This window comes from Elephas maximus, chromosome 16 (assembly GCF_024166365.1).
Source record: "Elephas maximus indicus isolate mEleMax1 chromosome 16, mEleMax1 primary haplotype, whole genome shotgun sequence".
Classification (NCBI taxonomy): Eukaryota; Metazoa; Chordata; class Mammalia; order Proboscidea; family Elephantidae; genus Elephas; species Elephas maximus.
Window position 1 is genome coordinate 78,230,970 of NC_064834.1, and position 12,229 is coordinate 78,243,198.

The window sequence follows — 12,229 nt, forward strand, 5'->3', positions numbered from 1 at the left end:
CATCCCACCTCCAGACAGGAGCCACCCAATTTAGCCTCGTGTATGTGGATCTGCTTGAACTAAGAAGCACACTCTTCACGAATATCGTTTTATAGTCAGTCTAATTTTTGCCTGAAGAGTTGGCTTCAGGAATGGTTTTAGTTCTGGGCTAACAGAGTCCTGGGGCCATGTCTTCTGGGGTTCCTCCAGCCTCAGTCAGACCTTCAAGTCTGGTCTTTTTACTAGAATTTGAGTTCTGCCCCCGACTTTTCTCCTGCTCTATTAGGGGCTCTCTGTTTTGTTCTCCGTCAGGACAGTCATTGGTGGTAGCTGCGCACGGGTTTCAGGATGATGGAGTCTCTGGTTTATGTGGCCCTTTCTGTCTCTTGGGCTCATATTTCCTTTATGTCTTTGGTGTTCTTCATTCTCCTTTGCTCCAGGTGGGTTGGGACCAATTGATGCATCTTAGATGGGTGAACGCTAGTTTTTAAGACACCAGATGCCATTCACCAAAGTGGGATGCAGAACTTTTTTTTAATAAACTTATGCCAATTGACCTGGATGTCCCCAGAAACCACAGTCCCCAGGCCCCTGGCCCTGCTACTCTGACCCTCAAAGTGTTTGATTGTATTCAGGAAACTTCTTAGCTTTTGGTTTAGTCCAGTTGTACTGACTTCCTCTGTACTCTGTGTTGTCTTTCTCTTCACTTAAGATAATTCTTGCCTACAAATTCCCCTCTCACTCCCACCCCACCCTCATAACTATCAAAGAATGTTTTCTTCTGTGTTTAGACCTTTTCTTGAATCCTTATAATAGTGGTCTCATATGATATTTGTCCTTTTGTGACTGACTAATTTCACTCAGCTTAATGCCTTCCAGATTCCTCCATGTTGTGAGATGTTTCACAGATTCGTCACTGTTCTTTATCGATGCGTAGTATTCCATTGTGTGAATATACCATGATTTATTTAACCATTCATCCATTGATGGGCACCTTGGTTGCTTCCAGTTTTTGCTATTGTAAACAGTGCTGCAGAGAATATGGGTGTGCATGTATCTATTTGTGTGATGGCTCTTATTTCTCTAGAACATATTCCAAGAAGTAGGATTGCTGGATAGTATGGTACTTCTATTTCTAGCTTTTTAAAAAGGAAGCTCCAAATAGATTTCCGAAGTGGCTGTACCATTTTACATTCCCACCAACAGTATATACGTGTTCCAGTCTCTCTACAACCTCTCCAACATTTATTATTTTGTGCTTTTTGGATTAGTGCTAGCTTTGTTGGAGTGAGATGGTATCTCATTGTAGTTTTGATTTGTATTTCTCTAATGGCTAATGGGAGGCCCTGGTGGCTTAGTGCTTAAGAGCTACGGCTGCTAACCAAAAGGTCAGCAGTTTGAATCCACCAGGCACTCCTTGGAAACCCCATGGGGCAGTTCTATCCTGTCCTGTAGAGTCACTGTGAGTCAGAATCGGGGTTTTAATGGCTAATGTTCGTGAGCATTTCCTCATGTATCTGTTAGCAGCCTGAATGTCTTCTTTGGCGAAATGTCTGTTCATATCCTTTGCCCATTTTTAACTGGCTAATTTGTCTTTTTGTTGTTAAAGTTTTGCAGTATCTTGTAGATTTTAGAGATTAAACCCTAATCAGATATGTCATAGCGAAAACTTTTTTCCTGGTCTTTAGGTTGTCTTCTTACTCTTTTGGTGAAGTCTTTGGATGAGTATAAGTGTTTGATTTTTAGGAACTCCCTGTTATCTCGTTTCTCTTCTGGTGCTAGTTATGGTTTGTATTCCATTTATGCCAGAGCTGTTGCTATTGTTGAGAGTTTTTTAATTACCTCTTCAATTTCTTCCTTTGCTATAGGTTTAGTTTTTCTACCTTGGTTTTTGTTAGTTTAAGTGGATAGTGTGTTTCTAGAAATTTGTCCTTTTCCTCTAGGTTTTCAAATTTGTTGGAGTACAATTTTTCATAGTGTTCTGTTATGATTCTTTAATTTCAGTTGGGTCTGTTGTGACATCACTCACTCATTTCTTATTTGCTTCCTCTCTTTTTTTCTTTTGTCAGTTTGGAAAATGGTTTATTGATTTTGTTGATCTTTTCAAAGAACCAGCTTTTGGTCTTGTTAACTCTTTCAGTTGTTTTTCTAGTTTCAATTTCTGCTCTAATTTTTATTATTATTTCCTTTTTCTGGTGCCTGAGGGCTTCTTTTGCTGCACTCTTTCTATTTGTTTGAGTTGTAGGGTTAATGTTTTGATTTTGGCCATTTCTTCTTTTTGATGGGTGCATTTATTGCTATAAATTGACCTCTGGGCACTGCTTTTGCTGTATCCCAAAGGTTCTGGTAGAATGTGTTTTCATTCTCATTTGAGTCTATGAATTTATTTATTCTGTCCTTAATTTCTTCTATAACCCAGTGGTTTTTGAGCAAGGTGTTGTTCAGTTTCTATGTATTTGATTTTTTTTTTCCTTACTTTTTCTGTTATTGATTTCTCCTTTTATGGCTTTATGGTCAGAAGAGATGCTTTGTAATATTTCAATGTTTTGGATTCCGTTAAGTTTTGCTTTGTGGCCGAATATGTGGTCTATTCTAGAGAATGTTACATGTGTGTTGGAAAAGAAAGTATGCTTGGCTGCTGTTGGGTGGAGTTTTCTGTATATGTCTATGAGATCAGGTTGGTTGATTGTGGCATTTAGATCTTCTGTGTCTTTATTGAGCTTATTTCTGGATGTTCTCTCCTTCACCTAAAGTGGTGTGTTGAAGTCTCCTACTATTATTGTGGAGCTGTCTATTTCTCTTTTCATTGCTGTTAGAGTTTGTTTTATATATGCTGGAGCCCTGTCGTTGAGTGGTTGTGGTTATGTCCCCCTGGTGTATTGGCTCTTTAATCATTAGATAGTGTCCTTCCTTATTCTTTGTGATGAATTTTGCTTTAAAGTCTATTCTGTCGAGATTAGTATTGCCACTTCTACTCCTTTTTGATTGTTGTTTGCTTGATGTATTTTTCTCCATCCTTTGAGTTTTAGTTTGTGTGTTTGAGTCTAAGGTGTGTCTCTTTTAGGCAGCATATAGACAGATGGTATTTTTTTTAATCCATTCTACCACTGTCTCTTTACTGATGCATTTAGTCCATTTACATTCCCCATGTAATTATGGATAGGTAGGAATTTAGTACTGTCATTTTGACATCTTAGTGTGTGTGTGTGTGCGTGTGTGTGTTGACAGTTTCTTTGTTCTGCTTAATTTTCTGTGCTGAGTCGCTTTTCGTTATGTATTCTCTTCATCTTTTTCATTGTTGTTGATTTTGCATTTGCTAAGCGTTTATGTTTTTCTTCTTTTTTATTTTGATGTGTAGAATTGTTAGTTTCCTTTGTGGTTACCTTAAAATTTACCTCTATTTTTCTAAGTTTCAACCAATCTCTTATTTCCTGATATAACCTTAACTTCCTCTTCATGTGAAAGTTCTATGACTACATTATTTAGTCCCCCTTCTTTGTTTTAACATTGTTGTCTTTTACATATTAACATCTGTTTCCCTATTTTCAGTGTTTTAACTTTGACTTATTTTTGTGACTTCCCTATCTGAGTTGATACCTGGTTGTTCTGTCCTGTGTTCTAGTCTCGGGTTGTTGTCTGATATTATTGATTCTCTAACTGGAGGACCCCTTTTAGTATTTCTTGTAATTTTGGTTTGCTTTTTACAAATTCCCTTAACTTCTGTTTATCTGGAAATGCCCTAATTTTGCCATCATATTTGGGAGACGGGTTTGCTGGATATGTAATTCTTGGCTGGCAGTTTTTTCCCTTGGAGGCTGTCTATATGTCATCCCATTGCCTTCTTTGTCTCCATGGTTTCTATTGAGTACTCAGAGCTTAGTCTTATTCACTCTCTTTTGTAGATGGCTTTTCATTTATCCCTAGTTGCTCTCAAAATTCTCTCTTTATCTTTGTTTTTGGAAAGTGTGATTATAATATGTCTTAGTGACTTTTTTTGGGATCTAGCCTGTGTGGGGTCCAATGAACTTCTTGGATAGATATCTTCTCGTCTTTTGTGATATTGGGGAAGTTTTCTGCCAAGAAATCTTCAACAATTCTCTCTATATTTTCTGTTATCCACCCCCCCAACCCCGTTCTGGTACTCCAGTCACTCGTAGGTTATTCTTCTTGATAGAGTCCCACATAATTCTTAGGGTTTCTTCTTTTTTAAAAAATTCTTTTATCTGATTTTTCCTCAAATAAATTGGTGTCAAGTGTTTTATCTTCAATCTCACTAATTCTAACTTCCATTGCCTCAAGTCTGCTCCTATGACTTTCTATTGAGTTGTCTAATTCTGAAATTTTATTGTTAATCTTTTGGATTTCTATTTGCTGTATCTCTGTGGATTCTTGCAGCCTGTTAAATTTGTCATTTTGCTCTTGTGTAACCTTCCTAAATTACTCTGTTGCTTTGTCTGTATGTTCCTTGGCTTAATCTGCATTCTGCCTGATCTCCATCCTGATCTCTTGAAAAGCTCTGTATACTAATCTTTTAAATTCTACCTCTGATAATTCCAAGATATTCTCTTTCTCCAGGAGGTTTCCTGGTTCTTTGTTTTGGTCACTTGCTGAAGCCATCATGGTCTGTCTCTTTATGTGATTTGATATTGACTGTTGTCTTTGAGCCATCATTAAGTTATTATAATTTATTTTATGTTTGCTTACTGTGTCCCAGCTTCTTGTTTTGTTTTGTTTTAATATCCAAAAATAGGCTGGTCGTGTAAGCTATTTTGATTATTGGCATCTTTGAAGCTCTTACATCCTGTTGCCAGGTGGTTAGAGCTGTTACTAGGCATGTGAGCCAGTAGCCCATTTACTTTTCTTGTGTGGATTCAGCTCAAGTGTCCAGGTTGTCGGTCGTCGTGTGTGTGGTGCAGGCTCTCACCTACAGCCCTAGACAGCCAGGGCTACCTAGGGGTGATTGGAACAAGCTCAGGTATCTGGCTGCAGTAAGGGGTTATGTGATGAGCAAGTTAGGTGGCTAACAGCTGCCCCTGAGTGCCTGGGTGGAAGGTGTGTCCCTGTTCTCTAGAGTGCATAGGTGGGTAGGTATTTTGCAGCTGAACTTTGGGCACCCAATGCTGTTGGCTGTAAGGACTGGGAGGCACCACTTATTCTTAGACCCCTGTCCCGTGTGGCTCAGTGGAGTGGGTAGAGCCACAAGTCCTCAGGCCCCTGATGTTGGTAGGTAAGGACCCTGTTTAATGGGCAGCATGTGTCAAATGTTACAAATCTGGCACTCCCCCTTAGCTGTTGCAGTTGAAAATAGGCTTCAGGTGTATACCCTGTTGCACTATGCTAACGAGGGCCTACGCTGTTGAAAGGGCCCACACTGGTATAGGCAGGGGTGAAAGACATTCAAAGTCCATGGACTCCTTATGCCTGTGCCTAGGCAAAGGGTCTGTGCCTGCCCTGAGGTCCTGGCTCAGGGGAGCTGGCAGATTATTTTTTCTTGTTTGTTATTTATTTGTTAATTTATTCCCTCTCCAAAGCCAGGAGAATGGCTTGGGGTGTGTGACGGGTCCCACTTCTGGCTGAGGGGGTGCAGCAATCACTGAAGCTGGACCATGACTGGAACAGAGCGGGAAGGGGGCGCGTGAAGAGGAGAGAGGTACTTCCCAGATGCAGAAGGATTATTTTGATCCTGCAAGGTAGGTTAGATGTTTGCACATAACTTTCACAGACACAGCGCTGCTTCCCCTTGGCTTTGGAGGTTTGTGCAGACTCTGTGCTTCTCGGTTTCTGCTGATGTGGAAAACACGTCCTGAGTGCTACTGCTTGCCTTAGCCCATGCACACCCGCTGATCCAGCCTGCAGGTTGCCGGCCAGGTTAGGTCTGGCAAGTCCTCACTGCCTCTGAACTGTCTCTCTCTCCCCCTGCCACTCAGTGCGACCCTCAACGTTATCTTTGATGTTCAGGGCTCCTAGATTGCCGTATATAATCAATTCGCTTGCTTTTTTTTGGGTCTTTGTTGTAAGAGGAACCATAGGAAGCATCTGACTATTTTTGCGTCTTGGCCCCGCCTCCCCAACATGTTTCTTAAGCCACAGCCACATTGCATATGACTGGTCCTTAGCAGTTTGCGCTCAACTACTAACCTAAAGGTTGATGGTTCAAACCTGCCCAGTGGTACCACGGAAGAAAGGCCTGGTGATAAACTTCCATAAAGATTGTAGCTGACAAACCCTAGGGAACAGTTCTACTTGGTAGCACATGGGGTTGCCGTGAGTCAGAATGGACTCAGCAGCAATTGTGGTTTGGTTTGGGTTTGGCATCTGTAAGGATGGCGTTGTGGTTAATTGCCATCCAGTTGGTTCTGACTCATGGTGATCCCTTGTGTGCAGTGTAGAACTGCTCCATAGGGTTTATTTATTTTTTCATAATATTTTATTGTGTTTACACAGCAGTTTACGTTCCCATTCAACAATTTCTACACAAGATGTTCAGTGACATTGGTCACTGCCTTTACAATGCCTGAGCATTCTCATTCCTGTTCTGGTGGTTCCATTTCCATTAATCGAGGTTCCCTGCCCCCTTTCATTCTCATCTTTGTTTTAAAGTAATTGTTGATGCTTTGGTCTCATATAGGTTATTTCTTAAAGGAGCACAGTACCTAAGGGTGATACTCAGTATTTTTTGAGTTATGTTGTTATTTAGATACAAAGTGACCTCAGGGGTTAATTTCGGTACAAAGTGTGAAGAGTATCTCAGGGTAATAGTCTTGGGGAGTCCTCCAATCTCAACAAGTCCAGGAGGTCTGTTTTTGTTTTTGTTTTCTTTTTTTAGGAATTTGAGGTTCTATTCCACGTTTTTCTCCCATTCTATCAGGGTCTCTCTGTTGTGGCCCTGATAGTAGTGGTAGCTGGGCACCACCTAGTTCTTCTGGTCTCAGTTTGGATGAGCACTTTGTTCATGTAGACTATTTGTCCTGCAAGCTAGTTTCTTCTTTGAGTCTTTGGTTGCTGTCTTTCTCTTTTGCTCCAGATGAGTAGAGACTGATAATTGAATCCATAGAGTTTTTAAGGCTGTGACCTTTTGGAAGCAGATCACCACATTCCTCTTCCGAGGTGCCTGTGGGTGGATTCTAACAGTCAGTCTTTCAGCTAGTAGTCGAATGCTTAACCATTCGCACCACCCAGGAACTCCCTCCGTAATGATAATAAGTGTTAGTGGGACGTCCAAGGACCAGGTAGCCGTGATTTCAATCATATGCACAAGTTTTAAGGCTCTGTCCTTTCAAGGCCTAGAAGTGAGAATTTAAAAGCTTTGTCTGTACCTGAAGAGTGATTAACCAGAACTGGGCTGAAGAGAAACAGCATTATTAGCCAAAGGAAGAAGAATCTACTCCATTTTTTCTAAGTCAGGACTCCTATTGCCCTGAGCTTGGAGAGTGGTGCTCATTGTTTGGAGCTATTGGATGAGATGACAGCTCAGGAAAGAAAGAGGAGCGTGAATGGCCTTGGAGGATGCTGCAGTGGATGGAGTGTAAGCTGTCTGAGTAGGTGAAGAGGATGGGCCATCAATGCAATTTAAAAATTCAGTGCACCTTAAGGATGCTGAGTTGCTGACCCTGCCCTGTGGCCCAGAAAGTGGCTCCCATCATGGTTTACAGGATCAGCTGGTCTGCATCCATCTGCCTGCAGACAGCCTCCCTCCTGTTCATTGCCAAGGTCAGTTTGGGTCTGGCATAGTGACCTCAAATCTTGGTCGAAATGAAAGGGACTTCGTTGGAAAGCTGGCCAGGGAGAGGCACCCAAGGGTTCCTCATCCAACAAGTACGCCTCTTCATGCATGGCGCTTGTCCCCCCAGAGGCTGAAAGGGGTGATATTTCCTTCCAGAAAACCCGCGAAGCACCTGGGGACCAGGCAGTGACTGATAAACAAAAAATCAGAATCCACCATCATCCCTCCCCTCTCTATGAACTCTGGATCACGGATCAAGCCTGCAGCACCCGAGGGTCAGGTGAGGGGCTGGAGTCTGTCTTTCTTCCAGAAAGCCTACAGTTCAGAGGCTCATAAAGGCACGTGGTACATGGACCACACCAAGAAAATGAAGGAAGTCTGGACATTTCTGCCTCCTGAAGCAGTGAGGGGAAAGGCAACAGGGCCTCCAGCAGAATTTTCATTTTTCTTCTGCAGACGTTTTGTTTTTTTCATTAATTTTTTCCTCTGGGGAGTGGCAGCACAAGTGGGTAAAGGAAAATAAGTAGGGGAAATCGCCTTGCTGAGATTAAACAAATCTCTGTCGCCGTGTGTCCATCTGCCCGTCCATCTGTGAATAACCTGTAGTTATTAATAACATGAGTGATGTCAGGAACATTCTGGCAAGAGCGCAGAGCCCCAGAGACCACTCTGGAGCCAGCCAGAGCAGGACAAAGCTGGGCGCTGATGACCGTGTTTGCACTGGTGCTGGGATGGATCTGGCTTGCGGGTGAGGGCCGAGACTGCCAAAGCCCCTCGGCAGTAGGACCGAGGATATTGGGTTTTCTCATAAACTTCCAGTGAGTTCAGGTTGGCAGCATCTCAAAGGAACACCTCTTATGTAAAAAAAGATTGAGTACACAGCCCAGCAAAAAATGTCACTGAAAGGACATGTGGCACTGAGTGGAACACCCTTGAATTTGCTGAAAATGGAGTGTTTAAAGGAGCAGGAGACAGAGACAGCAGGGAGATGAGAACCCAGACCAAACCCACTGCTCTCCAGTCGGTTCCGACTCATAGCAACCCTACAGGACAGAGTAGAACTGCCCCACAGGGTTACCAAGACTGTCATCTTTATGGAAGCAGACTACCACATCTTTCTCCTGCAGAGCGTCTTGTGGGTTCAAACCGCCAACCTTCCAGTTAGCAGCTGAGTACTTTAACCACTGTGCCACCAGGGCTCCTGGAAGATGACAAAGGGGATGAAAATATTAGAGACATTCCCCCAGTTTCTGTTTTCCGTTAAAATACTCATGAAGTCATCTGGGGGTGGGTGGTGTTAGGAAAATTAAAAAAGACATTCTCAGTAAGAGCCACCCTCTTAAAATGCTAGAATTCCTGTGTATTCCAGAAAGAGCTTCTATGATAGTGCACACCAGTGGGCTGAACTGAAGAAGTGGTACCTGTGCAAACCACGCTCCAGCCTTTGCCTTGGGAAGTCTCTGGCTGGGGTGGGTATGGGGTGCAACTGCCCTGGTTGGGGGCAAACTGCCAAGCACTGGCCAGGTGGAAGCTCCTGCCAGCAGTGGTGCCCAAGCCACGTATCCCAGTGTGGCTTCAACATGGGCCTCCAGCCCTCTGAATGCAGCTCCACAAAGGCGGGGACTTTGCCAGTGTTGTTCATGGATGATATCCCCAGCTTCTAGTAGGTGGTCAATAAAAAGTTAACAAATTAATTACTCCAAGAAAAGTCTGGGGCAGGTGCCCGAGAGCATATCTGCCCCTGGTCCAGGTGTCCAGTCCTGGTCTGGAGGCTGAGCGGTGGCAGTGGCAGTAGGGAAAGAGAGACATCACCTCCAGGTGATGTGAACATCAGGCTGTAGGACACCCTGAGACTGTCTCTTCAACAGTGTCACTGCCCAAACACACCGTGGTGCCAACCTTTGGAGGTTCACCATGCTATTAACTGAGTAATAGGAGGCTTCACAGTACGATCCCAGAACACCCGGTCCCTGATGTATTGGAAAGAACAGCTGATCCATTGCAAATGTATCCTTGTTTCAAAATAAAAGAAAAAAGCAGTAAAAGTACAAAGGCAGATAGTGGTGATGGTTGCACAATATGACAAATGTAGTTAAAGTCACCGAATTGTACATGTGAAAAATACTGAAATAGCAAATGCTTTGCTGTGTATGTACTTACCATAATAATAATAATAATAATAATAATAATAATAATAATAATAATAATAATAATAATGATAAAGACATGAAGGTGAACCTCACTCCTACGATTCATCTCCCGTGGGAAAACTAAGAAATTTTCAAAAAGGCTCTGATCCACTCTCAGGAACACAGGAGAGCAATGTGGCAACTATAAAGAAAAGAGAACACGCTGCATTCTTCCAGTGAACTCAAACTATTCTTGGAAACATGAAAGCTAGAACTGATGCTGTAAAACAGCAGAAATTCCAAAATACACTCCTTATCACAATGATAAAGTGAATATAACAAAAACAAAATAGAAAAAAAGAAGATCTAATTTTAAGCAGCTCCTATTTGCCAGGCAGTTTATATACATTATTTCATTTAACCTTCATGACTAAGGTTATGTGTCACCTTGGCTGGGCCATAATTCTCAGTGGTTTGGCAGTTAAGTAATGATGTAATTTGGCAGTTATATAATGATGTAGTTATTCTCCATTTTGTGATATAATGTAATTATGTCCATGATGTGATCAGCCAATCAGTTTGGAAGGGGAGTTTCCTTGGGAGTGTGGCCTGCATCAGATATATATGTACATTCTGGCAGAGCTCACTGGCTTTTGCTCACTCTGGATCCTGCATTCAGTTCTTGGAACTTGAGCTAGTGGTCTGCTCTGTTGCCTGCTGATCTTGAGATTCATCAGCCTCTGCAGCCTGGGAGTCAGCAGCCTGGCATCTTACTGGTGGTCTTAGGATTCATTGGCCTTCACAGCCTGTGAGCCAGCATCCTGCCTTCTGACCTGCCAGTCTTGAATTTGTCAGCCCGTGCAGCTAGGTGAATCAGGAAAAGCCTCCAGCCTGACACCTGACCCACGGACTTGGGACTTGTCAGTCTCTGTGTCCATGTGAGCCATTTCTTGAGATGAATCTTTCTCTCTCTATGTATATATGCATACACTTCACTGATTTTGCTTCTCTAGAGGACTCAGCCTAAGACTCCATCCTACAAGGTAAGTGCCATTATCTTCCCAGTTTTATAGACAAGGAAGCTGAGATTTAGAGAGATTAAAATTCCAGTCTCACAAAGCTAAGAAGTGGTGGAGCTAAGACTTGAAAGTATAACATTCTGAAATGTACAGCTTCTGCTTTCAGGCAGTGCCTCTAGAAAGTAGAAGAAATTAATAAGATAAAAATGTGAGAAAACTTGATAGATCTGGAGAATAGAATGCTGCGGTACAACCTACCTATAATTGGAGACCTGAGGAAGCTGCAAAAGGAAAGGATTCATAATTACAGACACTGTTTAAGTTCTAGGACTTAAAATAAAGCCAATATTAGAAAACAAAAGGGTAATGGTCCAGGTAGATTAAATGGAAACAACACCAGACCCTGAGACATAAGCTTCAATCCTGTTGATTCTGTATCTTTTACATTCTCGTGTCTGATTTCTTTCTACCCCTACTGCTTCTGCCTCCATCTAGGTCTTTGCCTTCTCTTGGCAGAACTTCTCCACAGGCTCCTGGTGTTTTCACTGGCCCTGTAGCCTCTGTCCCCTCCTTCTGTGCAGGTATGAAACTTCTCAGGTCTCAGAGGAGGCTGCCTCCACTTCTGGCCCCAAGGGCAGCCTTGGGTGACTCCAGGCAGTGATTCCTCTTTCCTAGTGCCACCACCACTACACACTCCACTTCCAGGTTACGGTCATGGGTCAGGTGTGGCCAGAAGACCAAAGAGCCCTCCAGGTGAACCTCGGACCCTCACTCACAGAGACAGGTGCACTTTCCTCCTAGCAGGCCGTTGTGCCAGAATGTGAGGCCCACAGCTCCTGTGACTGAGTCATGAGGCCAGCCTGCAGAGAAGGGGGCAGTTAAGAGACTGACAGGTAATTAGGTAGAGGAAATCCCCGAGAAGCCCACCCTACTCCTGTACCCACTGCTGCTGGAGCCAATAGGTTTCTTTATTGTTTAAGCCAGATGAGTTTGGGTTGCTGAAGAGCAAAACATCCTGATTGAGTTCTCTCTGCCGCCATGGTTTTGCAGTGTGGAGTATTTGTTTCTGAAGTATAAATTTTACCACTGTCCTCCCCTAGCTTCCAACACAGTGTGGCCTTCTAGCCAGGCCCATCACTGGGGACTTTCCATGATCCTGCTATACCAAACTGGTGGTTTTATTTAACACCTTCGCAAACATTCCCTCTTCTTGGAATGCTGTCTCTCTTACTCATGCCTCCCTCTAGGATACACCAGGCAACTTTTTCTTGTATGTCCGGATAAAGAACAAGATCTCTTCCTTGCCAGGGTCCCTGAGGTCTCACCTCCTTCAGCCTAGACACCTGGTTCCTTCTTTGTACCACCTGTGTACTTGGAAC

General features: G+C 43.1%; 1 long non-coding RNA gene across 1 annotated transcript in view; it reads left to right on the forward strand.

The window, feature by feature from the left end:
- The first annotated feature begins 5,364 nt into the window (after positions 1-5,364).
- The window catches only part of LOC126059572 (uncharacterized), a 28,229-nt gene continuing 21,364 nt past the window's right edge, over positions 5,365-12,229 (forward strand). The window contains exon 1 of the long non-coding RNA XR_007513453.1: positions 5,365-5,669. This is a non-coding gene — a long non-coding RNA (uncharacterized LOC126059572). The remainder of the gene's footprint in view (positions 5,670-12,229) is intronic.